Genomic DNA, 25,627 nt, shown 5'->3' on the forward strand with positions numbered 1-25,627 from the left:
CAAACCCAAGATAATCCAAACCCTGTAGGTGGTCAGTGGTGCAGGCAATGAGTCTTCAGGTGTGCTCAGAACCAGCTCACCTCTGGACTAGCAGTAAGCAAAGACACCACCAGTTGTCTCCTCTGCGGTGGCTCCTTGCCCAAGAAATCAGCAGCCCAGGAGATAGCCCCATTGGGTTACAATCCTGTTGGATAAATGCCTGGAAATATCCTTAAACTGTTAGCTTTTCTTCCCTTTAAATGGATGTGCAGGGCTGGTCTTGTAAGCATTTCAGAGAAGTCTTGGGACACTAGGAGCCCCAGAGCCAGCGGGTCCTGGAGGAGGTGGGGAGACGTAAGAAATTTCATTTATGCCACTGGTGCTAGGATCTAAGTTTTCTAGAATCTGCATTCACCCTGTAGCCTGTCCAGGAGGCACAGCGAGTCAGAACCCCAGCGGGGAAGCCATCACATTAGAGCTTTCCCACGGGTCACCAAGCACGTGCTCCCGGTTCTTTGCTGACTGCAGTCATCCAGTCCTTACCTTAGCTCAGCCATGCCAGGTACTCTGGGAGGACGAAAAGGGAAAGTGCTGCTTTTATCAGAACTTAGGGCGTATTTGCTGTTCTTATGTACTCGGAGAGCATTAAGATTCCTCAGGGAGCAAGAGAAACCTGAGAAAGAGTCATTGGCCTAATTTGGGTGGCTGAATGTTTCCTGGGCAATTCTGTGAATTGCAATTGAGCCCTCGCCACTGTTCTGGGGAGGCTAAGGGACTCTTTTCTCTGCACAGCACGACGTGTGGACGTCTGCTGCACCTGGGCTGGCCCCATCAAAGAAGGATGCTAGTGTGGCGCTGAGCGCTCCCATGTTTCTGGAGTGGTGCGCTTAGATTTTGCAGAGAAATTCAGTTCCATGGCCACAAATTCCTTTGCAATGTGTCTTAGCCACACGAGAAGGCGGACAAGAATACAAATGAGGCCACAGAGCCAGGAAACTGTCGCAGGGCTGGCAAGCAGATGGAGACCAGTGGCAGAATCCAGGAATGGTGGAGAACGTGGACTTCAGGGTCAGAATTGTACAAATCCTGGACCCTTCCCTTACTGAGACCCTGGGCAAATTCCCTAGCCCTTCTGTAGGGATGGGTGATTGGTCCTTTCTCACGAAGATGAGGTCCAGAAAGGGATGATGGTAATAGGTCGTTTCTCACTGGGATGGAGGAAGAGTAAGTAACAATTGGTAAAACACTCACTTAGAACCAGTCTAGAACATAACTAAGTACTTGCTGTGTGGTGCCTGTGTCTTTTAGTAGTATTCTTACATAGGGAGGACTGCATACAGCATAGAACTGCTAATGCCTCGTGTTTTGAATAATACTTCACAAATGGTAGTGCGGTGCTGTGAACCTCAGCTTATCTGATCAGATCCCAAGCCCTCAGGGTGAAAGAGCATGGAGCCAAAAAAAAATGGCCTGAAAATTTCCATTGCCCTTCTCTCTTGTTGGGTGGGTAAGCACCTGGAGAAAGCACCAACTCTCTTCCTGAAGAGGTTCTCCAACTCAGCGGGGTTTTCTAGCCTCGACTCTCTGTGCTACACATTGACATTTACATTTTCCAAAGTGTGGTGTTAAAACCCACTACCACAGCCATTTTACTAAAATGCATAGAATCGGGTTCCCACTTTTGAAATAGGCAAAGAAAAATTTCATGTCTATAAAGTCCTTTGTACTAAGAAGGCATTTACACACAAACACACACACACACATACACACACATACACAGTGTTGACTTTGCTTTGCTTGCAGATAAATTCTGATCTACCCTTCCTGTTTCAATGACTTAACAAGAGAGAGCATTTTGGATCTGGAAAGGTCTGAGATTGTGCCTAATCCAATGTCTTTATTTCTCAGGTGAGCAAACAAAGGCCCAGGATAATGAACTCAATGAGTCCCAGGTGTCCCACTACCCACTTTAAAGGTGGCGTCAGTGTAGCTTGGGGGGAAAGTAATGTGAGTTTTGATGTCTCAGTGGGGTGGGCAGGCTCACTACAGGGGCATTTTGATCCCTAAGGAAAAGAGTTCTCTGTTTGCATGCATGCACACTTAAACACACACACACTCTCTCTCTCCCTCTCCTTGCTCCCAGTTTTGCTGTGTCCCCAAATTTCTGATAGTCTCCTTCAGAGAAGGAGTTGAAGTAAACACATCAACAATCAAGGCCTTTTTTTTGAGCAGAATAGATCCATTATTCTTTGGGTGAGCAGATTCCAGACTCTGATTTGGTGCTTAACTCAGCTTCTTCTCCCTTGGAGAGAGAGAGAGACATGGAGAAAAACTGCAAAAAACAGTATTACTAACAAGAACCCTTTCGACTTCTTTCTGAGTCCTGATTGACTGGGCAGCCCCCACTCCCCCACCCCAGGGCAAAGAGGCATTTTCTCAGTGGCCTGTGGTCCGTTCAGACTGGGCTACTGGTCAGCACCGCGGGTGTAGACCGTGGAAGTGCGCTTCCCCCTATTTGAAGAAGTGCATGTGCCTAAGAACAGTGAGAAATTATTCCCGGCCTGCCTTCCTCCCTCGGCCCCCGGCCCAGGTGAGGGCTGCCTTGAGGACCGCAGTGTTTCACCTGCTGGGTGCGGCCGACTGCTGGATTGCCCACACCTTGCCCCTTAGTGCGATTTCTAACATCTGACCTTCTGGCAGGTTCTATGCCATCCTCTGCCATGGAGACCAGGACACCTCACAGTTCTGGAGTGTTGGGAAGCCAGCTGCTTAGAGCTCTTCCAAACAATGAATTTAAAATCCCATACTATTCTAGTACCAATTTAATACCACTTATTGTAGGTGTTGACTTTATGAAGCCATTTCTACTTACCATTAAAACCTGTTGAAGATCCTTGTTACATTAAAGGAGAGAATATTTGTTAAAAGGCAAATGTCTATGGATACTTGCATATTCTTAAATGCATTTTCATTTAATAATAGTAACATTCACTTAGCATTTCCCATGTTACTGGGCTCCAAATCTCATGTGAACCTATGGACTACATGTTATTCATAGCCCCATTTTATAGATAAGAAAATTGAGTCTCAGTGGGGTTGCATTATTGACCCAAGGACGATTAGCTTAGAATGCTGCTCTGTCAAGGACCTCCAACCTCCCCGAGCCCCGGGATCCAGAGTTCTACACACAGTGTTCAGTGTTCATTTGGTGGCAGCTTAGAGAAAGGGGAACAAGAGCAGGAGAAGAACAAGAGTCATTTCAGGGAGGCTCTGACTTTGCCTCTTGTTTAAAGTATCTGGAGAATTTAGCAAAATATTGAAGGCACACATTTCTATACTTTTGAAGGCAAAGGTCAAGAGTCAAATGTCTGCAGCCATGGAGGCTTGTATCACTGTGTGAAGATAACCTGGGGGAAGAAAATGTCTTCAGGGAGGAGAACTTTTTTATTGCTGAGTTCTAGCATTTCCATCTGGCCAGGGCTGCTCCTCCAGAAACTTCTCGAAGAGTACACTGATAAGGGCCTGTAACATGAAATAGGATTCAGCCATCACAGAGGGTAGGACTCTGGGCCCTGGTGCAGCACTGCCCCAGGGAGCCACTGCTGACTTCAGGGAACTACAAAGGAGAGGCCCCGTGGAGAGTCACACCACTGCCGTCACTCAGGGAGCTGTTTTCTTCCTTGGTTTGTTTTTTTCCTAAGAAAATGACGATAAAATAGCTTAGATTAAAGACATTGTGTTTGGAGACAGTCAGTTCTGGTTTTATTTATTAAGCAACTTTTATTTGATTGTGACAACACTGTAAGATGAGAGTCATGATATTTACTTTGAAGCTAACGTTGTCAAATTTAGCAGGAAAAAAATTAAAGATGGACACTGTTCTGTTAAATTTGAACTTCAGATAGACAATGAACAATTTTTTAGTATATGGATGCCCCATGCAATATTTGGGACATACATATATTAAAAAATTATTTGTATTTTATCTGGTTACCCTATTGAAACATCAGTGTAACACAGCACCACCACCTTCAATAAAAATTAGTTCATGGCTATAATTTACACATTTTAAAGGAAATGGCATTCGTTAAAAGAAAACACAATGAATTGTTGACTTGAAGCAGTTTACCAAAATTTCTTATTTGTCAATTTCCCGCTTTAAATAAGTCTATAAATTTGCTATCAGAGAACCACTGAGTTGAACTTCATTAGTAGTTCATAAATAAAACATACAGAACGTTTTGCAAGCATTGAAAATATTTCATAACTATAGATAATTGTTTATGTGTTAAAGGAGGGAATTCATTCAACAAATACCCATTGAGCATTCACTGGATCCTAGATGCTGTTGAAGGTTTGGGGGGACATCAGGAAAGAAAATGAACCACCCTGTCCTTCATTCTAGAGAATGGTTTTATGAGGATGTGTGAATGTTAAACTATGGCCAAATCCAGGAAGCTTAATGATATTTTGTGGGGCCAGATGACATTATAAAGATGTCTTTTTCATAATTTAGACTTTAGGTATTTATTTTTCAGCATTGATTGGTTCTACAAGAATTATACATCCTGATATCCTTTAAGTCATTTAAGCTCCCTAGAGTTTTATGCCTGAGAATTATAGAAACTTAAGCGTTTGGTTTAAAAGGACAAGCTAAATTGGGAGGGCACAAGAAGCAAGACATGAATTCAGGATGTTAACCTTTAGTTACAAAGTCTCAACTCCTAAATCAGAGTAAATTTACAAGGTGCCTGTCCCATCCTCCCCACCCTGCCCCATATTTGAGTGGAGATTTTTAGGAGCAGGGAATGTCAAGATGTTGAGGAGGAAATTAAACTCTAAGTTCCTAGGGGCTGTTTCCATTGATGCATGCATATCAGTTTAGCAACACATTGTAGTTCTTATTCTCCACTTGAGAGGTAGTAAATTGCTTTTGGGTAGAAATGAATTAACCCTTTGCTATGACTACATTACCATAACATACTGTCAGAAATGATTTAGTAAACTGAATATGAAAGGCTAAAAACCTTCATATAGTTCCAAGAAATAAATTGATTACTGTGTCCTTTTTTCATTAGTATGATCAGATTCACAAGATGATTTCATGCTCATACTCATTTTCATAACCTCTATTGTCTATCTCAGCAGACTCAAGGTTGGAAGGATGTAAAGGTTATCTAGTTCTACCTTCTTGTGTCTATCAGATGCCATTTCCTTCTATAACATCCTCACCAAGTGGTACAACATTTTAAGGTAACCTAGAATAAGTTTCAAGGATCTAGTTTAAAAAAACAAAACTCTTTGCCTCCCTGTTCCTTTCATTTAGAGCAAGAAAACAAGATAGTCTGTTCCTCTCATTTAGAGCAAGGAAACAAGATCAGGTCAGAGTTTTGAGAAACTTAAAGCACTGCAAGGAAGGATGCCCTGTATTTCTTACTTGAGGGAAGAAAAATAGCTGGTAAACTGTTCTTTATTACTGATGATAGCAATTCTACATCCAAAATCTAACTAACATTTGGTATCTAAATAGCATCTCTATCTGAAAACAACTCATGTAAGATTATTATGTGCCAAACACTGTGCTAGGGCATTTTCAAGTCATTTCTTATTTAATTAAAAAATTCATCATTTAATTTTTGCAAGACCCTTAAGATAGCATCTTATGTTCTTGGCTAATAATGATGATCAGGGTGAGAGCTAGAGAAATTAAGTAATGTGCCTACTATTTTAATATTAAAGGGTAATTTTGGATCATAGAATCTTGTTTTCTAATTTTCCAGGATTTGTCTCGATATTGTGTCAGAAATGCAGGATGGAAAATCTTACATCTATAGTGCTTCTATTACTTCATACAGCCTTATTCTTAGAGTCATATGATACATCCCCATGCTGCAGGAGAAACAGTCTATACCTAAATATATATATATAGTAACAAATGAGTGCTATTATTCTTCTTCTCCCAATTTGACTATGAATATGGTAAAGATAAAAATGTTTTTGATTCCAAGCACTACTGTACTTTAAACTTGATTAAGAAATAAAAACCTTGTTCATCCCACAGCAGCAGACTACACATTTATCTCAACACAACTGGAACATTCTCTAGGATGTGCCATATGCTAATTCATAAAATAAGACTCAATATAAAAATATTGAAATCATACAAGTATGTTTTCTGACCATCATGGAAATAATGGAAGGAAATTTGGGAAATTCACAAATATAGGAAAATTAAACAACACACTTCTAAATAACCAGGGGGGTCAAAGAAGAAATTGCAAGAAAAATTAGAAAATGTTTTGAATGAAATAAAAGAAGAATACAACATATCAAAACTTATGGAATGCAGCTAAAGCAGTGCTTAAAGGGCAATGTATAGCTGTACAGTGCCTATATTAAAAAAGAAGAAAAGCTCTCTGGATTCAGACCTAGTGTACAATAACATGGCTAAATGCATGGACAGAATCATCAGTAGATACAGGACCTGTTATGGTTCCTCCTTGGGAAATTGGTAAAGAAAATTGGTATCAGCCTGCATTCTAAGTGCACTTGCATTTTCTATGTCAAAACAAAGATCAAGAGATGAGCTGTGGGGATTTGGCACTCTAGTTCCTGCAAGAACACAGTAGCTGGTGGTGCCTGAACCTACAATACCACTTCTACCATCACAGTAAAATTCATCAGCTGAAGCCTGAAGGAATTGAAAAACCAGTAGAAACATTGCTAACCCATAATAAATGAGTTAATTTATGTAACTAAAAGAAGAAGGAACAGAAGAATAGGAAGAAGAGGAAGAAGAAGGAGAAGAAGGAAAAGGAGAAGAGAGGGGGAGATAGAAGATGGAGGAGTGAGAAGAGGAGGAGGAGTGGAGGAAGAAGAGGAGGAGGGATCTAAAATCAATAACCAAATCTTCCACCTTAAGGAACTAGAAAAAGAAGAGAAAATTAAACTCAAAACAATCAGAAAGAATGAATACTAACAAACTGAATCCAGCAACATATAGAAAGATTCCTATACCATGATCAAATGGGGTTTATCTCAGGAATGCAAGGTTGGTTTACCATTCAAAGTCAATTAATATATCATATTAGTAGAATAAAAGACAAAGACCATATAATCATCTCAGTAGACACAGAAAATGCATCTGACAAAATTTAGCAACCTTTTGTGATTTAAAAAAAAATTTGCTCAACATTCTAAGACTAGAAGGGAACTTCCTCAACCTAATACAAGGCATCTACAAAAAACAACGAAACAAAATAAAACAAAACAAAACAAAAACTCATCATACCTAATGGTAAAAGAATGAATGCTTTTCCCCTTAGATCAGGGAAGAAAAAAAAGGATATTCAGTTCTATTTAACATTTTACTAAAACTTCCAGCCAGGGTAATTATGCAAGAAAATGAAATAAAAGCCATGCACATTGAAAAGGAAAAAGCAAAACTACCTCTATTTGTAGATCACGTGATTTTGTGCATAAAAATCTTATGAAATCCACTAAAAAAAACTATTAAATAATAAATGAATTCAGCAAGTTTGCAGGATATAAGATCAATATATTTCCATACACTAACAATAAACATTCTGAAAATGAATTTTCAATAGCATTAAAAAGAAAAAAATACTTAGGTATAAATTTAACAAAAGGAGTGAAAGATTTATACACTGGACACCACAAAACATTGTTAAAAGAAATTCAAGATCTAATTAAGTGGAAAAACATCCCTTGTTCTTACATCAGGACACAATATTTATCAGATGGAAGTACTCCCCAAAGTCATCTACATTTTCAGCATAAGCCGTGTAATGGGACCCAGAATAGCCCAAACAATTCTAAAAAAAAAAAAAGAACAAAGTTGAAAAACTCACAATGCTCAGTTGGTACAGCTGCTTTAGAAAAACAGTTTGGCAGTTCCTCAAAGTTAAACAGAATTACCATATGACTCAACAATATCACTCTTAGGAATATACCCAAGAGAAATGAAAACACATGTACACACAAAAACTTGTACATGAATATTCATAGCAACATTATTTACTTTTTTACAAATGGAAGCAACAAGTGTACATCAACTGATGAATGAATAAATAATATGTATATGTCCATACAATGAAATATTGTTTAGAAATAAAAGAAATGAAGTACTGATATACACTACAACATGTTGCTAAGTGAAAGAAGTCGGTCACAAAACACCACTTACTGTATGATTCCGTTTATGTAGAATAGCCTCAATTGGCATATTGATGGAGACGTAAAGTGGGTTGGTGGTGCTTAGGGCTTGAGGTGAGGCAGGGAGGGAGGGAATAGGGACTAACTGCTCACAGGTACAAAGTTTCTTTTCAGGGGCATGAAAATGTTCTAAAATTAGGCTGTCGTGATGGTTTTACAACCCTGTGAAAGCGCGCAAATACATTAAATTGTACACTTTAAATGGGTAAATTGTATTTAATGTGAATTCTATTTCAAAAAAAAACCTGTTTTAAATAACAGGACATGGCACCCTACTCTATTCCTTTCTAAATCTACCAGTACTCAGACTATCCCTCAAATCTTTTCAATACTTTTAGTATTGTTCTTTCAAGCCCTAGCTTTAAAAATTCATGACTTGTAGGAAGCTTTCTTAAAATAACTCCTATGTTCTATACTGATCCGTTTCTGAATGGACATTTCTTCAGAATGTATTCGGCCGTTTAACGCCTGCTTCTATACTTTTGGTAATTGTTCTGGAGTCATTTTCTCCTTGACATTTCTGAGCTGAGGCTGATTTCCTCAAGTCCTTTACTTTCATTACCTATTGCTGCAGGGCTCCCCTCGATGGCTGATGATTTCATTTGTTCCTCAGCTTACAGTTGGGAGCTCACCAAAACTCACACCCAGTCCGTGGAAGCTTTGACCTTAGTCTCTATTCCGGTCAGGGTCCAGGCAGTAAACATCAGGCTGACTGAAAGGGTTTGACAAGAGTTGACTGAAGCACTGCTACACAGAGGTGTGGGCAGGATTAAAGCACAGGGATGGAGAAGCACCAGAGTCTAGCAAGCCCATGCCGCCTTGAAGCTTGAAGGAAAAACTGGAGAAAACAATTGTTAAATCAAAGACCATAACCTTGGAAATGGGCTCACCTCTGCCGAGCTCCAGGCTCAGAGGAAGGTAGCAACTGCTGAAACCCTGACAGGAGTAGGCACTGGTGGACACAGACAGACACAGACATCCCCCCCTCCTTCTCCCTCTTCCCACTCTCTTACCCTCTACCGTTGACCCAGCCCAAAGGAAGCCAGAGAACCAGGTGTCAGCCTCCCAGGGGAAAGATGGCAAAGAGGGCAGAGATGATCTAGAGGGGCTGATGCGGATGGACCAGCACAAGCTCTGACCCACCAGGGTCACTGGTCTCTAAGCCCCAGGGTTCCAGCCTCCAGTTGGGTCTGGGAAGCCTCTCCTTGATTGTCAAGGAACATCACTGCTGCCACTTCTCTGTGCCGCTGCTTCCGTACTTTGTGGCCCTTTCAAAAGCAGCTATTATTTCAGTCCCTCAGAGGTCTCTGCAGGGGATCTTTGACCTCGTTGACTTAGGAGAGGTGTCTATCGCCACCAGTATTTACAGCCCTTCATTGAGTCTTTCCCCTCCGTTTTCACAGCCTCCTCCACCTGGAAACACAGACAGGTCCCCTCAGGCCTGAGTCAAGTCAGATTTTCTCCTCCATCCCTTCTTCTCCCGGGAGAGCCAGGCCGGGGAACGTATCACCCAGAAGCCCCCTCAGAACCACTTCCACCAGTGACAGTTCTCATGTGTCCCAAGCTGAGCTACACGTCGTTTTGCACTCTCACATCCAGAATTCCTTATCCTCTGTTGCATATTTTATTTGATGCTGGGGCAGCAGTGGGAGGGGATTGTTGTAGAAGGAGCCTCAATATTTGGGGGAAATTGATGACTGTGCTTTGCTTATAATGTACTGATGACCACAGGGGCTACTACCTGGTCAAATAGGACATTTTGCCCCTCCAGATAATATAGTCTGATGCTTCTGCCTTCGTATTTCTTTTGTCGTGATCTTGCAATGTGTATTGGCTTGTTTTACACTCAGACCTAAAGGGTTCTCTATGCTGTCACCCACTACAGAGTACCATAATTTTTTTACAGGTCTGTTTTAACAAATTGAAGGCCTGCTTATCTTACTTCTGAGTTTGCAACTATTTGCAGATCCTTGAGGTTGCCGAATATCTGACCTCTGTAAAAGTGAAACATCATTAGCTTCGCTGTTACTCTCTCTTTTCCTCTGGAATCATCCAGCAGTTACTGAATTCAGAAGATTCCATCATGTGTCAAGTTTAAAGAAATAGAAGTGGAAAATGTTATCCAAGCAGATGTTGATGTAAACATGCAACATTGACACTGCTTGAGAACTTGTCAGAAATGCAAATTCTCAGGCCTGGCCCAGACCTACTAAATCAGACACTCTGGGAACCCTCCAGAAGGTTCTAATGCAGGTTAAAGTTTTGGGTTTTTTTTTTAACATTTTTTTTACTGAGTTATAGTCATTTTACAATGTTGTGTCAAGTTCCAGTGTACAGCACAATTTTTCAGTTATACATGAACATATATATATTCATTGGCACATTTTTTGTTTTCGCTGTGAACTACCACAAGATCTTGTATATATTTCCCTGTACTATACAGTATAATCTTGTTTACCTATTTGATACAGGTTAAAGGTTATTTAAACTTTAAATAGTGTTCCAAGGTAGGAGAAAGAGTATGTCTTAGTCTGGGTTCTCTATGGTGCCTAAATGATGGACATCACCATTGGGCGTAGCCTTTGAATTAGCATTTATACCCTTTTGTGCTACTGTCCTAAAAGAAGGCAATGTGGGGCTAGTCTGGGTCCATTCAATGGCATCACAAATAGTTAACCCACTGAGTCTCAGAAACCAGCTGCACCCAAGGATTGGGAGAAATTCATCCTGGCCACAGTATTTGGTCAGTACCTCTGGGATTTATTTGGTGCAGTGTGCACAGTAGATATGGGCAAGATGACCAGGCGTTGGTGTTTTTAAGCATGTGTGATGACAGTGTCTTCGTCATCCTTGAGTGCCCCAGAGAACTGGCCACTTGCCTCATTCTCAGCACAAACTTCATAGGCAGCTGGAGAGGAAGCTGGCAGCCCTGCCTTAAAAGAGCTTACTGTATACCAAGCTGTCAGACTCATTAAATAAATGGTATCTTCCTGGAAGAGGATAGTTGTGAACCAGGTTCCATGGCTGCCTCAATATTTTCAAGCGTCCTGTTGTGTTTAGTTCTCTACTACTCATGCTGATTCTTAGGCTTCAAAAGAGGATGTATGGTTTGTCCTGAGAATCCGGCCCTCCCAGAATAACCTGTCACGCCTCCTTCATGTTGCTAATGGGTAGCTGCTTTTTTAAATTAAGTAATTAGAATTTTTACTCAGCCTCTTAGTCACCTTAACTTGGCTTTATTTTATTTTGGTGGAAAGTAAATCACTTGGCTGGTAGAATTTGGTTTAAGTGGTCACTTGGCTCCAGGTGTGATGACTTTTTCATTAATGTTTATTCAACAAATATATTTTATTTAATTTTCCCTGAAATAACCCAGCTGACTCTGATTGCTCAAGATGTGCAGAGCACTGAGGAGGAGATATGATTCCAGAATTTCTGTGATAATATGAGGATAAAACTCAAGAGAGAGACACGGCCTCAAGGCTTAGAGATTTAGCCTGGGGATAAGCAAGTCGTGCAGCAAACCACAGTATCCTGTCTTTTTCTCTGGGTTCCTAATCTCTTAGTTCCTCTGTATTTCTCTCTCTCTAGTGTCTTGTGTGTTTGTGTATGGGCACACACGCGTGCATGTGTTTTTGTGTTTGTGTATTGCACCTTGTACAAAATATAATAATGGCATTTTACCACAGTTTTTTTTTTTAAAAAAAAAGGTTAAAAAGCAAAAATGCATAATGGCTAACAACATGGCATATCTGAGAACTTACTCTATAATGGGCCCCAGGCAAAACGCTTTCTTGTATTATATGAGTGCTTACCAGAACTCAGTAGCTTTTAAAAAATATTTTCTGCTTTTCTTTCTTGCTCTCCAGTTTCTTGTATTTGGAAAATGGAATTGTGTCTTTTCAGCCTCTAAGAGTCTCCCACTCTATGTGGCCCCATCAGAAATGGTCTGGTGTTTGTAGTTATGCTAACTTGACAAAGAGAGAACGTGGAATGGTGAGTGAGAACTGAAGGTTGTTATGATGAAAAATGAGTGATGGGGTCTTCTGAGGTGGACTCTGCAAGACTCTCTTGCCTTTGCGGTAGCAGAGGCCAGGCTGTGGCCTGCTGGCTGTGCCCGCTGTGAGTCACAGAAAGCTCCTTTGCTTATATATCCATGGAGCTGAAGGTCATGCAGAGGGCTTGCCCACACTAGCTTATTTACTCTAGGATCAGAATCAAGACCTTAGTTAATCTCAGTTATACCAGTGTTTCGTATTTCCCGCCTCCACCCACTTCCACCCAAATTGCTCCTGCACTGGCCCTGCCAGTTGGCCAGAACAGACTGGCAAATGATCATTCCTCAGGACAGCCAGAGCGTGTACATCAGGCTGGGATGCCGTCAGAAGAAATGCAGTTATTCTCATGCCATTGGTAGACTGGCGCTCATGTTAATAGGAGGAAAAGAATTGTTCCTCCGCCCTTGTATTAAAAGGCTTAGGGTATGGAGGTCAGTTGTAAATGTTGGACTGGTGACCTCGCCGGCCTGCTGGGTGAGTCAGAGCTCACAAGGTGACATTAAAATAAAACAAAACTCTGGCACTTAAGCTGAGTGAGTGACCTTAGGTGAGCTTCTTAACCTTTATAAATATCCATTTCTTCGTCTTTAAAATGAGTAGCAGCACCACTTACAAAGTATGTTCTAAGAATTAAATAACTCATGAAGGAAGATTTGCTGGTTTATTCACCATTTACTCTGTCCCAGGCTTTGGATATCCCTTTATAGTCATTATCTAAGTGATTTCAAAAAACCTGAGGAGATAGTCTACACGAACATGCTGAAAACAGTGCCTGGCATGTCGGAAGTGCCCCGTAAGTGTGGAATATTGTTTTACTCTTTACTGAGAATCTCTTCTGTCCAGGCACGGTGCTAGGCACTAAGAACAACAAAAGGAAAAAACGATGGCGTTCCTGCCCTCAGGCAGTTCACAGTCTAATTGAAGAGACATTGAAGCAAATTAACAATTAAAATGCTGCGTGTTGTTTACTGGACTTTTCATGGTGATCATTTCATAATGTATTTGATTGTCCGGTCACCATGAAACATACATAATATTATACATCAACTTTACGTCAATTAAAAAAAAAGAAGATAGAGTATCTGAAAATAATAATGAAATGAAATAAAATAAAAATGCAGTGGGTTAAGTGCTGTGAGAGTGGCATTTGCAGGTTATTTTTCTGGGATGATGGAAGAGGAGCAGGAGGTTCTTGTTGGGGAGAGGGCCAAAAAAACCATCCCGGGGGTAGGGGGCAGCGTTTGATTATGTCTTGAAGGACAGGTTAAGTGTCAGCAGCAGACAGAGATCCAGTGAGGTATGGAGTGATTGAGGAGAGACACTCCAAATGATAATCGGGAAAACCGCCTCCCCCGCCCTCCTGCCCCAAAGAAGGGAAAAAAAAAACAAAAAAAAGCAAAACCAAAACCCGGGTCATGGAAATTTGTGGCAGAGGAAAGAGATACCATTTGAGCCAAACCCCAAAGCTAGACTTAGATATTGTGAGAAAACTACATTAGCAAAGGCTGGACGGGGGCTCACGTGAGCCGACGTGACACCCTGATTCTGACATACTCTCCTAGTGTCCAGATCTTTTAAAAAGAGCTTGAATAATCTCTATACTCTCTCCAGTGTCTTAGATTCTCCCTGACTGGGAAAATTCATCTTTGTGCCAATTTAAACCTCTTGGCTGCAGTTTTTCTCCATGCTTATTTGTGAATGCGTGTGGAATTTGGTTCAAGAATAACTTAAATCTGTTAGGGTTGTTTTTTTTTTTCCCTACTCTTTGAGGTTTAGCACGTGTTTTCCAAGGTCCTGTGATTCTCAGGGCTTGGTATTTAAATACAACTAACACTCTTCTGGGTGCAAAATACCACCACAAAACTATTTGAAAGATTTCTGGCAAAGAAGAGGAGTGGAGGGCGGGAGGAGAGGGAAGGCACTGAATGAAGTGGCTCTTTGTCTGTATAAATATACAAACCTGTGTCAAGACTCTTTACCCTTCTACTGTCCCTTCAACCCCTCAACAGGTGGCGCGAGCTCATCGACATTTGTAGAGCAGATGGGATGTCATTTTAATGTTGCTTCTAATTGACAGGGGCCTCGCAGTGGCTGTGTGCGTGCGGCTGCATGCCTGAGTTAGGGTGGGCAGTGGAATTAGAAACTGCTACCTGCTCCTTCTGGCAGAGAAGAAAGAGCTGTAATTGTGTCAGCTGGCTAGAACACATCGTGTTAACTCAAAGGCCTTATTTTACTGGTTTTATGTCCCTTGACTTGCCAGTCCTTCCCTCCCCTTTGCATACCTTTGAATTTTGGGCAACTTGAACAAGGAAACCTTGTTCCTCTGAAAATTACCTTGAGCATAAGCTCAGCATTTTCCTGTCCAGATTTTCATAAACAATTCAGGTTGCATTAAATTTACACCAGAAATTAGCTTGTGCTTCTCAGAAATGGTCCAAAGAGGAAGTGAAAAGGGCTGGGAAGTAGCTCAAGCAGTCCTTGGAGTCTAGCAGGTATTCGAATCAGAGGATGAACAACACAGATTCGGAAGTTCTGTCCCCAAGCAGCCGTAATTTTTGCAATTCTCATTTTATAAGCCATATGGTGAGTAGATGCAGCCCCACTTCCTGCAGGGAACACATGCAATGCCAAGACCACAGCCACCTCCACCTCCTCACTTAGCATCCATGAGGACCCTGCACGCTAATTAGAATACTGTTGTTTATACAAAACAGAGCAGAAAACACTTATTTGATCAGTTGAGGAACAATCTTTTAAATTGTATGGGTTCCTTCAATCATTCAGCTTCTTGGAAGAAAGCAAATTCCAATTATTAATCATATCCTATTAGATCAGACTTGAAAACAATTTATATGATAATGAGGAATTTACCGAGCCCGCTGAGTGTATTATTTTGTGCCTGAGTCTAGGGGTTATTTCTAAGACATTCATGGTCATTTTCCTCTAATCAATGGCATACGTTTTCATTTTAGGCCCTCATACAAATTTTGGAAATAGATGTCTTTTTATTTCTTCCTTTCTTCTCCACCCAATTTCATTACTGTGTCCTTAACTCAAGAGGAGGAAAAGAAAGAAGATGGAGTTAGAATAACTTACTCTCTCCTAAGCCCCAAGTCTGTTAATGAAAAATAGTAGAAATGATTTTTTTTACAGCAGTGAGTGAGCTGCAAACATCCAAGGGATAAAGTGAGTTACTCTTCATCATTAGTATTAAACAGAATTGAAATAAAACTTTAATAACCACTATTATCATTTATTCAGTGCTCCCTTTAAGCCAGGGAGATAGAGTATTGACTGCTTTTCCACATAACAACAATAAAAGTAGCGAATATATTTTTATTGATCATCTACTATATGCCACTCCTAGTGTCAAGTTCTTTTTGCAAACTATCTCATTTATTCCTCTAATCAATACTATGTCATACTAATAACTATTATGTATAAAATAGATATACAAGTTTCTTCTGTATAGCCCAAGGAACTACATTCAATATCTTGTAGTAATCTATAATGAAAAAGAATATGAAAATGAACATATGTGTGCTCATGTGTGACTGAAACATTATGCTGTACACCAGAAATTGACACATTGTAAACTGACTATACTTCAATTTAAAAAAAAAAGCCATAGATATTTTCATTAACCTCATTTTATAATTGAAGAAAGTGAGACTTAAGAGAATACTGGATAAAGGTTGAACTTGAAGAGTCAAAATCTATGTGACCCTTTGATGAATCCTTAAATGGACAGGTTTCATTTGTTTCTTCCTTTCTTTGTTTCTGATGCAAGTAACCCCATTAATTGACCAGTTTTATATAAATTCAAGATATTTTAAGTTTAAAGGATTTTCTTACCTTGGCTGTGGGGGCTTTCTTGGCCTGTCAAAATCTCAGAAATAGGACTAACCTGCCACACCCCTGAACGTTTCTGCTTTCAAGAATCCTGTGCTCTGGCTCAGTGGACTCTTCTCCCTCACAACGCTGAGGATACAGGAATTCTTTTGCTCACTGATTTCCTGGCACATCAATGTTTTCAAACTAGAATCAAAATAGAGTCTGAACATTACTGCTGCCTAACCTGATTTAAAACTTTCATTATTTTCCCAAAGGATTTACTTAAAATATAAGATTACTGGAGTCAGATCACCATGTTTACTACTGAACGTCAAGTTTGCTCTTATCTAGGTTTTTCCAGTTGGAGGCAGCTTCCACGGTCTTCCCTGTGTTTTTTGCGTTTTGGATGGGAGAGGCTGACTGGAAACCCACCAGCATCCCCAGTGGAGGCTGTGCGGGGCAGACCGGCCTCTTTATTTTTAATTTGCCGTATATGAAGAGAGCTGCTCTGTAGCTGTTTTCAGTCTAGACAGGATATGATGATAATAGCACAAATAAAAGTTCATGTATTCCAGCCAGGGACAAATTAAGTGGGTGCAGAGCATAGATATATGTCCTGCTGTCAGTGACATGGAGCAGCACACGGCCCACCGCAGGGCATGGTGCCCAGATTAACTGGCTTGCCCAGAACACATCTACGATTAGAAGAAAGCTCTCAGGAACTGCTGGGCAGTGTGCATTTGGACTCTCAAATTTTTTTCTCATAGACACTGAAAGTTAGATATTTTATTTTATAGACCAGGAGAATGAGTGGCGTTTGACACCATTGGTTTATGAAGTGTTTTGCTGGTTTTCTTTCATAAGTTTTAGATATTTCTGGGAGACACCGGCCACCATATGTTGAGATGATGCAGGGAGTATTAACTATTGCTTTGCGAAGGTGGCCAAGCCCTGGCACAGTCGGGGATTATATTAGGGGGAGAGGGGTGTATCTTGAGTATAAGCAAGAGCGAATGATCAAAGTGAGGCTTTTTATGTCACACGAGCTCCTGAAATAGAACCCCCGGGATTGCTGTGCTTTAGAAACACTGCCGTTTGTGCCTGGAGGAGTAGAATAGTGATCAGACATGGCACCTGGCTGCCTGCACTCCACTCTGAATCAGCTGGAAAGGGAAGGAATCATGAGAAATAGCCAACGGCACAGAGCAACTTCAAAAATAGTGTCTCTTCGTGGAAAAGCTGGAGATGAATAGTAAAGAGGTTAGACACTGTGTCCAAAGAAAATCAAGGGTGAAATTGCTTGTGTTGCTGACCAAAGGCTAAATGCTTCTCTTGGATGCAGACAAGCAATTCCAAGGGCCTCCACAGAACCTGGGTGTGCATGAGCCAGCGATAAAATTCAGCCCAATAAAGAGCTCTTGTTAATCTGTGACACCGTGTTTATCATCAAACCTGCAAAACCAGGAAAGTTAAACACTGTGGGTGGATCAAAAGAGGTGGTCCCTGAATATTTATTATTATTATTAAGGAGTTTTGAGGAAATATGGAGAAAACCTTTAAAATAGGACTCCCAGCAGCTCCTGCTTGCTTTTTTTGGATGCTGGATGCTCTCAGGTTCCATTCCTTAAAAACTGACCGTCGTGCACTCCAGTTCCTTTTTGTAAATTCAACAACATGTAAACCTTTTGCAGCACATTCTGTTGTTTAACAGTGAGGCATTCAAGAGTGATCAGTAGTAATCAAAAAGTTTATGCTTTCTGAGACAGGGTTTTGAGAAAAACCCTTTCTTTGTCTCTCAGCTTCAGGAACTCAATCCTTTCAATTCTTACAGTTCTTTACATGGAGAATCTAAAAGTCTAGGACTTTAAGTGAGTGCTGAGAATTCCTGCCTACCCAGTACATCAGAGACCTTGCCGTCTAAGGTGCTGGTATCCTGTGCTTTGATCTCTGCCACTCTCATCCACTGAGGTATTCAGTCAGTCAGTCAGTCAAGTGTCTGGCTGGCATTGAATCTGGCTCCATGAAGGCTTGACTCTGGAGGTGGAACAGTAGCAGGCATGTTTTGGAAGGTGGTGAATAGGCAACATTACAAAATATATCAGAGGAGGGTATAGCTCAGTGTAGGGTGACTGCTTAGCATGCATGCAGTCCTGGGTTCAATCCCCAGTACTTCCGTTAGTAAATAAATAAATAAACCTAATTACCTGTCCCCCCAAAAGAATTCTCTCTATATATAATCTATAGGGTCAGATGTATACACAGTAAACACAATGAATATTAGCTATTAGCATTAACTTTAGCTGTGCTTATCATTAAACAACATAATAATAGCGTAGAAAATTATTCAAAGACAATTTAATTCAAAGTCCCACCATCCCAATGCATGGCCAGTTTTTATTTTACATTTATTTATATATGTGTTCAAAAAATACTTACTGAGCTTCTGCTCTGTTGCAAACATTGGTGTATAAAATTTGCAGGTCCTCCTCTCACCTTTGTATATATACACCCCTGATTTCTCTGAGTTAAGTTTTTTATACAGAGGGTATTTTCTCATGGTGTTACATGTTCTTTATATTAACATTTTAATCAGTAGATACTATTCCTTCAAAAATCATCATTTATTTGACCATTCTTCTCTTGTGGAATATAAAGCTTCTTTCTAAATTTTCAATATGATAAAAAAAAATGCAGTAATAAGCCTCTGAGCACAGAGCTTCTGATTTCTTTCCAATAATTTACCAGAATAAATTCCCAGGAATCTAAATACTGGATCAGAGGATATGAATATTTTTATGGATTTTGATGCATCCTGCCAAATTTCCGAACCTTGTACCAATTTGCATTTATAATTTTCTTTATATCAGTCACGTTCCATTGCCACCTTCATGAAGATACTGCTTAACTTCTAGATGGAGAATTGAGGAACACTCTAGTCTCATCAAGAATTCATGCATAAGCCACATCTTATAAGCCACCTTCCAGATGGCTTAACCCATCCATTATATAAATAACTTCCACTAAGCAAGAAAGCTATTTCCTCCTCCCCAGATCTTTAGCATCTCCTATTTCCTTATTCCTTATTCCCTAAGACAATTCCTATACTGAAACACACACTCATAGTATTACAGAACATTAGAAATGGAAGCAACCTCAAGTATCTCTTTTTACCCCCTTTATTTTAGCATTAAGGATTCTGAGAGCCAGGGAGATTGTGAATTACTTCAGAGGACAGAGTTGGTGGGGAGATCTAGGACAAGATCCTTTGATTGGTACTTATGCTGGGAAATATCATGGGGGTTGGCCCATATACTAATATTGGAAAGAAGAAGAAAAAAGAATCAGCATGGTCTTTGGGCCAGTATGACCTGCACATTAGTGAAGTGTTTAAAATTTTACTCCTTCTCTAGTGTGCTGGTGGCTTTTCATGTGTACTATTATTGCAGGCTGTGAGATTACCTACTCAGCCCAGGGACTGTCAGCGGTACATGGTGCACGTGGAAAGTAAAATGAAGGTTACCATCCCAGAAGGGAAATCAGGAAGCATTAAAATCTAAAGGATGCGCTCTCTTGAAGCCTTAAGACTAACCTCCTTAGCTGATAGCAGACAAGGTGCAGGTGACTGACCACCTGGTTCCGTGAGCTTTGAATCTAGACATTCCCTCACTAACATTTCTTAAAACAGAGAGCTTCAGTTTCCTCCAACACATCATGTTGTTTTATGTCTTTGTGCCTTTGTTCCTACTGTTCTCATAATCCTACCCTAGCTGAGCCCCCATGTGGCTATCGAATTTCAACCTGTCTCTGAGACTTATTAATTCAGACGAAGCCTCTTACAGGAAGGCTTCCATGATGCATCTAGGGTGCCCTGACCGTCCAATCTCTCAGTTCATAAAGGGCCTGTGGATATTCTTTTATCACTCCAGGTTGAGAATATTTATGTGTCTGTCTCCCTCACTAGACTAAGCTCATCAAGATCAGAATCTGTGAGTTATTTTCATCTTCCTGAATGCTTAGTACAGAATAGACATTCAGTAAATCTTTATTGAACTGAAATATCTGAAATATATGAGTGAGGATTTGTGAATATCCTAAAATCCATTGAAGATGATCTGGGTCTAGCATCAGTAAAATGTGACTAGAATGTAATTCTTTCTTAGAATGCTTACATCTGATCAGTTTTGTTGTATTATTGGTAGGAAATGTGTTAACAGGAAAAGAGTGGTCTGTTTGGCCTCTGTACAGGAGAAACCTGGCAACAATAGTTTCTCAAAAATGTAAATTATTAGTATCATCACCATCATCTCCTCTGGGATCTTATTCTGTAGTACTCTCTTAAATTTCCAAACCCTCCCCCGCTACTATTTCTTTTCTGCTTACCTTATACATTTGTTCAGATCTTTCATATGCATAAAAATATTTCTGCCAACTTCATGATCCCTTCTGTTATCTTTCCTCACTTATTTTTTTCCCATCATTTCCTCAATCCCCTGCAATCTAGTTTCTACTCCTTCCCCTACACTGAAATTGCCCTGGCTAAGTAGAATTAGCAGTGACCCCCAAAGTGAGCCTCTCTTGTTGACTTTTCCCTAATGCTGGACACTGCTGATCCCTCCCCCTTCCTGCAATCCTCAGCTTCCTTGACATTAAGCCATCATTTTTCTCCTCCTACCTCTAGCACTAGTCTAACTCAGACATCGTGTCACTACCACATGTTGTTCTCTTGAGTGCTGGTGTTCCCCAAGTTCCTTTTTTTCTCAGTTTTTCATTCTCACTTACCCCAATGGATTTCATTCATTGTTACCCATCATAATCACCTGTGGCTCTTTCAAAAAATAAAGATCCCTGAGAAAGGGAACATTTGTGAACTGCTGGTAGGAATATAAATTGGTGCATACACTATGGAAAACAGTATGGAGGTTCTGCAAAAAATCAAAAATAGGACTACCATATGATCCAGCAGTTCTACTTCTGGGTATATATTCAAAGGGAATGAAAAAGCCTCACAAAGAAATATCTGCACTCCTTGTTCATTGCAGCACTATTTACAATAGGCAAGATATGGAAACAACCTAAATGTCAATAGATGAATGGATAAAGAAGATGTTTTTATATATATAAATGTAATTCAGCTGTGAGAAAGAAGGAAATCCTGTCATTTGTGACAACATGGATGGACCTCGAGAACATTACGCTAAGTGAAAGAAGTCAGACAGAGAAAGACAAATACTACATGATATGACTTAGTTTGGAATCTAGAAGAGCCGAACTCAATGAAGCAGAGTAGGATAGGGGTTACCAGGGGCTGGGGATGGAGGAACGGGGGAGATATTGGTCAAAGGGCACAGACTTCCAGTTTTAAGACAAATAAGTTCTGGGGAACTAATGTACAGCTTGGTGATTACAGTTAATAATACTGTATTATATACTTGAAAGTTGCTAAGGGAGTAGATCTTAAATGTTCTCACCACACACAAAAAAAATGGTAATTGTGTAACAGGATGGTGATGAAGGTATTTGCGAACTGTGGTGGTAATCATTTTGAAACATGTAAGTGTATCAAATGAGCATGTTGTACACCTTAAACTTACACAATATTGTAGATCAATTTTATCTCAACAAAGCTGGAAGGAGAAAGCAGGAGTATTTCAGGAAAAAATGAACAGACTGAACAGAACAGAGAAGTAGAAAATAGGAAATAGAGAGAAATGTGAGGGAAAGTAGATTAGAGCCTCCCAGAGCACCTCTCTGTAGGATCAGAACAGAAAATCAAGCTGGAAAAGCAGTGTGGAATCTGGCAGCAGCTGACGTGCATGCGCCCAAGGGCCCCCGTTGTTCATTTTTGTTGCCTCTTGCCCAGATTAGCAGCATGACTGAAAAGTTGTCTTGTCTCAATTCTCACCCTTTTCTAGGTTCCACACTACCATTAATTACAAAATGAACCCAAATCAGACCACTTAACAGTTTATTTTCCAAAAGTAAAGATTTTACACTCCTGATTAGATGCTACTGAAAACCAGGGCTGTCTTTTGTCAGTACCTAACCTGATATCAGACATAATTGGTCCTCAATTAATATTTGTTGCCTGATGAATGAATGATGGACCAAAATCTCTCTAATTTGAATCAGAAAGAGAAAGACTAGTCAAAATTATGGACTGATGTGGAATATTCTCAAAGAGTACAGAAAGTAGTACAAATTCAGTGGCTTATTTAGAAGAATTATATGTGAAATGCTTTACGGCACTTTAAACCCACTTTAAGGTTGTTTTCTAATGTTGGTTAAATTATTTCCCTTTATTTCTCTTTTTTAAGTTTTACCTTGTTAATGCAGTTAGCAAACTCCACCCCCCAGCACCGCCCCCCACAAAGCAAATCTGGCCCAGTTTGGGATGTATCGTCATGAATCGTGATCAGTCATTCTGAATTAAGTAGATTTCTTCATGAATTTACCAGTGAATGAATGATTTATCCCTTTGCTATCGTTAATCCTTAGCCTCTTACTTTTGCCTTTCAGTAGTTATCACAGAAAGAAATAGAATTTTCAGACAGATATTTTACTGTTTTTGTTTGTTTTGATCACTAAAGAGTAGCTCTTTTTTGGAGAATTCTTGTCATCTATGCTACTCTTGAAGAATTCTTTGGCAAATGAAGATCTGTATTTTTCATCTTTTTTCCTTTCATGTGTGTTCCATTTAGACCAGGAAATTGACATTTCAGCCCAGAAGACTTAGGCCAGATGTTAGTCCACTGGCTGAAAGATGGATTTCCTGCCCCAATAGGTGACCTCTGAAAGCAAAATAGGCTTTTTCTTAATGGATAGACTGTCCAAATGACCTCATTTCCAGAACAAGGGGCCTTTGTTGTGTCCCTTTGCTATTGGAATCAACATCATCTGATTTTTGAGAACATTCATTAGATACAGAGGAGCTAGCACCTACTTGTTTCATTTATAACGCATAGGAAAAAATTATGCCTAGACAAACTATTTTTTGTTCTTTTAAAAAATATTTGTGTTCCTTGAGAGGGAAATGGTGCAGAAAAATCTGGTGCCTGCTTGCCCACATTCATATTTCTCTTAGATGTGTATCCTCGTTCCAGCCAGCACTAACCATAGGAGCCGAGAATGTTACAAGCTTCCCTAAAGGGGGAATTGTTTCACTAAGCTTAACCAAAGCACTATTTAAAGAAGCAGCCATGACCCCAGTGTCCTGTCACTCAGGCTTCTATCTCTATATGTGAGAAGCTCATTGAAACGTTCTCGTGGCGCCACCTCTTTTGATGAGTTCTTCCCCCAGTTCATGTATTTATATCTTCAATTGTATAAGGCGGCTCAGAAAAACTGAGATAAGTGAGCCTTTGTGTGTGTGTGTGTGTGTGTGTGTGTGTGCACATGCGCGTGTGCCTCTGTGTATGTCACAGGAAATGCAGTTTGAAAGAAAGTACCCAGAAGAGGAAAGTGGCCTTGAATGACTGAAGGGAGACTGAAGAACTTAACTCTGTGTGGAAAGGAAGGGAGTTAGATTGTGTGAGAAGGAAGACATGTTTCTGAGATTCTAAAATGATAGAACTTTATAGCTAAAGGGAAAGTTAAGAGGTTTCTTTTATTGCTTGCTCTCTCCCTTCTTTTCTCCCTCTTTTCTTTAGAAACAAGAATAGGAATATTTTTAATAGCCAACAGGCACATTTTTGTAGTATAAAAATTATTATTATTTGTGATCCAAATCTTATTATTTGTGATCCAAAATGTTGGCTCCCCTGTGAAAGACATAGAACAGATAAAGCAGAGCTGTATGCAGTTAGCATCAGGCTGGGCAGTGCCTCTAAGACTCATGGTTCTTCTTCAAGTAATTTATATAGTAAATACATGATTCTTTTAAAAAAAATAAGTAGTAAAAGGGATAGCACACTTCCTTTGTTTTAATGAGTCATTATATATATTTTTTTCAGAATGTTAGCTCAGTTCCTCTCTTTTGATAGTCATTTGCAAATGTCATTCATTATAAATAATTTTTTGTCGTTTGTCAACCAAACTATTATGGATAATACTTCAATTCTGGATAAGATTCGTAATAGTCTTCTGCAGTTTCTGGGATTAATTCTGTAAGTGAGAATCTTTTGTTCTATGTCTGTACCATCTTGGCACTTCAAAGAAGCAAAACAATAGTTTTAACTGGAGCTTTTAAATTTAGTAGGAAAAAAATATTTTCACAAGTATGTTTAAGCAATAGACAGGCAAGTAGGCATTCTCGTTGGGTAAAGTTTATAAAACAGACACCATTAATGAAGCAATGTGGTTGGTGGACGATACTCCCCAGCTATGCTTTTAAGATTTTCCTTGCATAATTTGGAAATATTTAACATAATCTCTAGTCTCTTACAAATACATTCCCTTTTTTCCCTTATATTCTCCTAAGCTAAAAAGATAAATAGCAGAAAGTATGATTCTGAAGGTCATTCCCTCTGCACGCTTCCTTATTTTTTTTTTGTTTTTCCAGTGTCAGGTTGCTGTCACAGAACCTCACAGCTCTCCACAGGAGACACTGCTCTTGTGTGAATTCAGAGGTAATTTTATGGTGACTTGAAGTCTTTGGGTTCTTTGCCTTAAACGTTGTGAATTCAACATTGGCAGCCCACTCAGAGTTTTTGGCTTCTTGTCTATAATGTGTCAATAGTTAATAATAGTTAATTCTGAATAGTTCAGAATCCTCATATTTCAGAATTACAAATGGCTTTAGAAATTATCTAGTCTGACCTGACGATGCAAAATGAAATCTTGGTCAAGTCATACTATGCCTGCTGGAATAATTCCCAGGCAGAACCTTGGCGTTTACATAGCATCAACACAGATGAAAATCTAACTGGCTAGCCTAGTAACATCGCTTATCAGAGTGGAAGAAGAGATTTCGGAGGGAAGTATTTATAGCCCTGAATCATTTTGTTTGTTTACCTTCTCTCCCTGGCCCGTTTGGGCTGTCTTCACTTGGTTTTAATTGCTCTTTAGTTTGCTCTTACCTCTTTTCTCAATCCCTCTTACCAAATACTCTGTGATGAAGAGGGTTTTAAACAGGTAACACTTTAGTAAGGGGTTGGCTCACTTTTGAGGCAGTTGTGAAAAAATGTGTTTGGGATTGTCAAGGGGAAAAATGTTTTGGCATTTCAGTCTTTCCTTGAAGTTGGTTCCCCGGAGGCATTGAGGAATGCGCCACATTGGAGTGCCAGAGAGCGTTGCTGATGGTAGGCAAAAATTACATAAGCTTATCTATTTTCATTGCTGAATTTCAGAAGGAGGTATGGTAAGAAAATAAACTGAACTACTTAAAACCTTATGGATTTAATCTCTGCTTAATCCCCCCCCCTTTTTTTTCAGGCAGCAAATGTGTTGCCTTTAAAAAATAACAAGTGTTTAAATAAAGCAGTGTTCCTAAACGTGCTTTTCCTGTGGATAATACAATTTACTCCAATAAATGCACTTAATTCCAATATTTTATTGTCAGCCCTTTAGAGCCAAATATCTCTGAA

At 39.8% G+C, this 25,627-nt stretch overlaps 1 protein-coding gene and 1 pseudogene across 1 annotated transcript in view; both read left to right on the forward strand.

Annotated features, from left to right (window-relative positions):
• Positions 1–25,627, forward strand: part of SASH1 (SAM and SH3 domain containing 1) — a 284,505-nt gene that overhangs the window by 87,176 nt on the left and 171,702 nt on the right. The window lies entirely within an intron of this gene.
• On the forward strand, positions 6,423–6,694 carry LOC140697899 (large ribosomal subunit protein eL43-like; annotated as a pseudogene).

The sequence above is a fragment of the Vicugna pacos genome, chromosome 8 (genome assembly GCF_048564905.1).
Source record: "Vicugna pacos chromosome 8, VicPac4, whole genome shotgun sequence".
Taxonomy (NCBI): Eukaryota; Metazoa; Chordata; class Mammalia; order Artiodactyla; family Camelidae; genus Vicugna; species Vicugna pacos.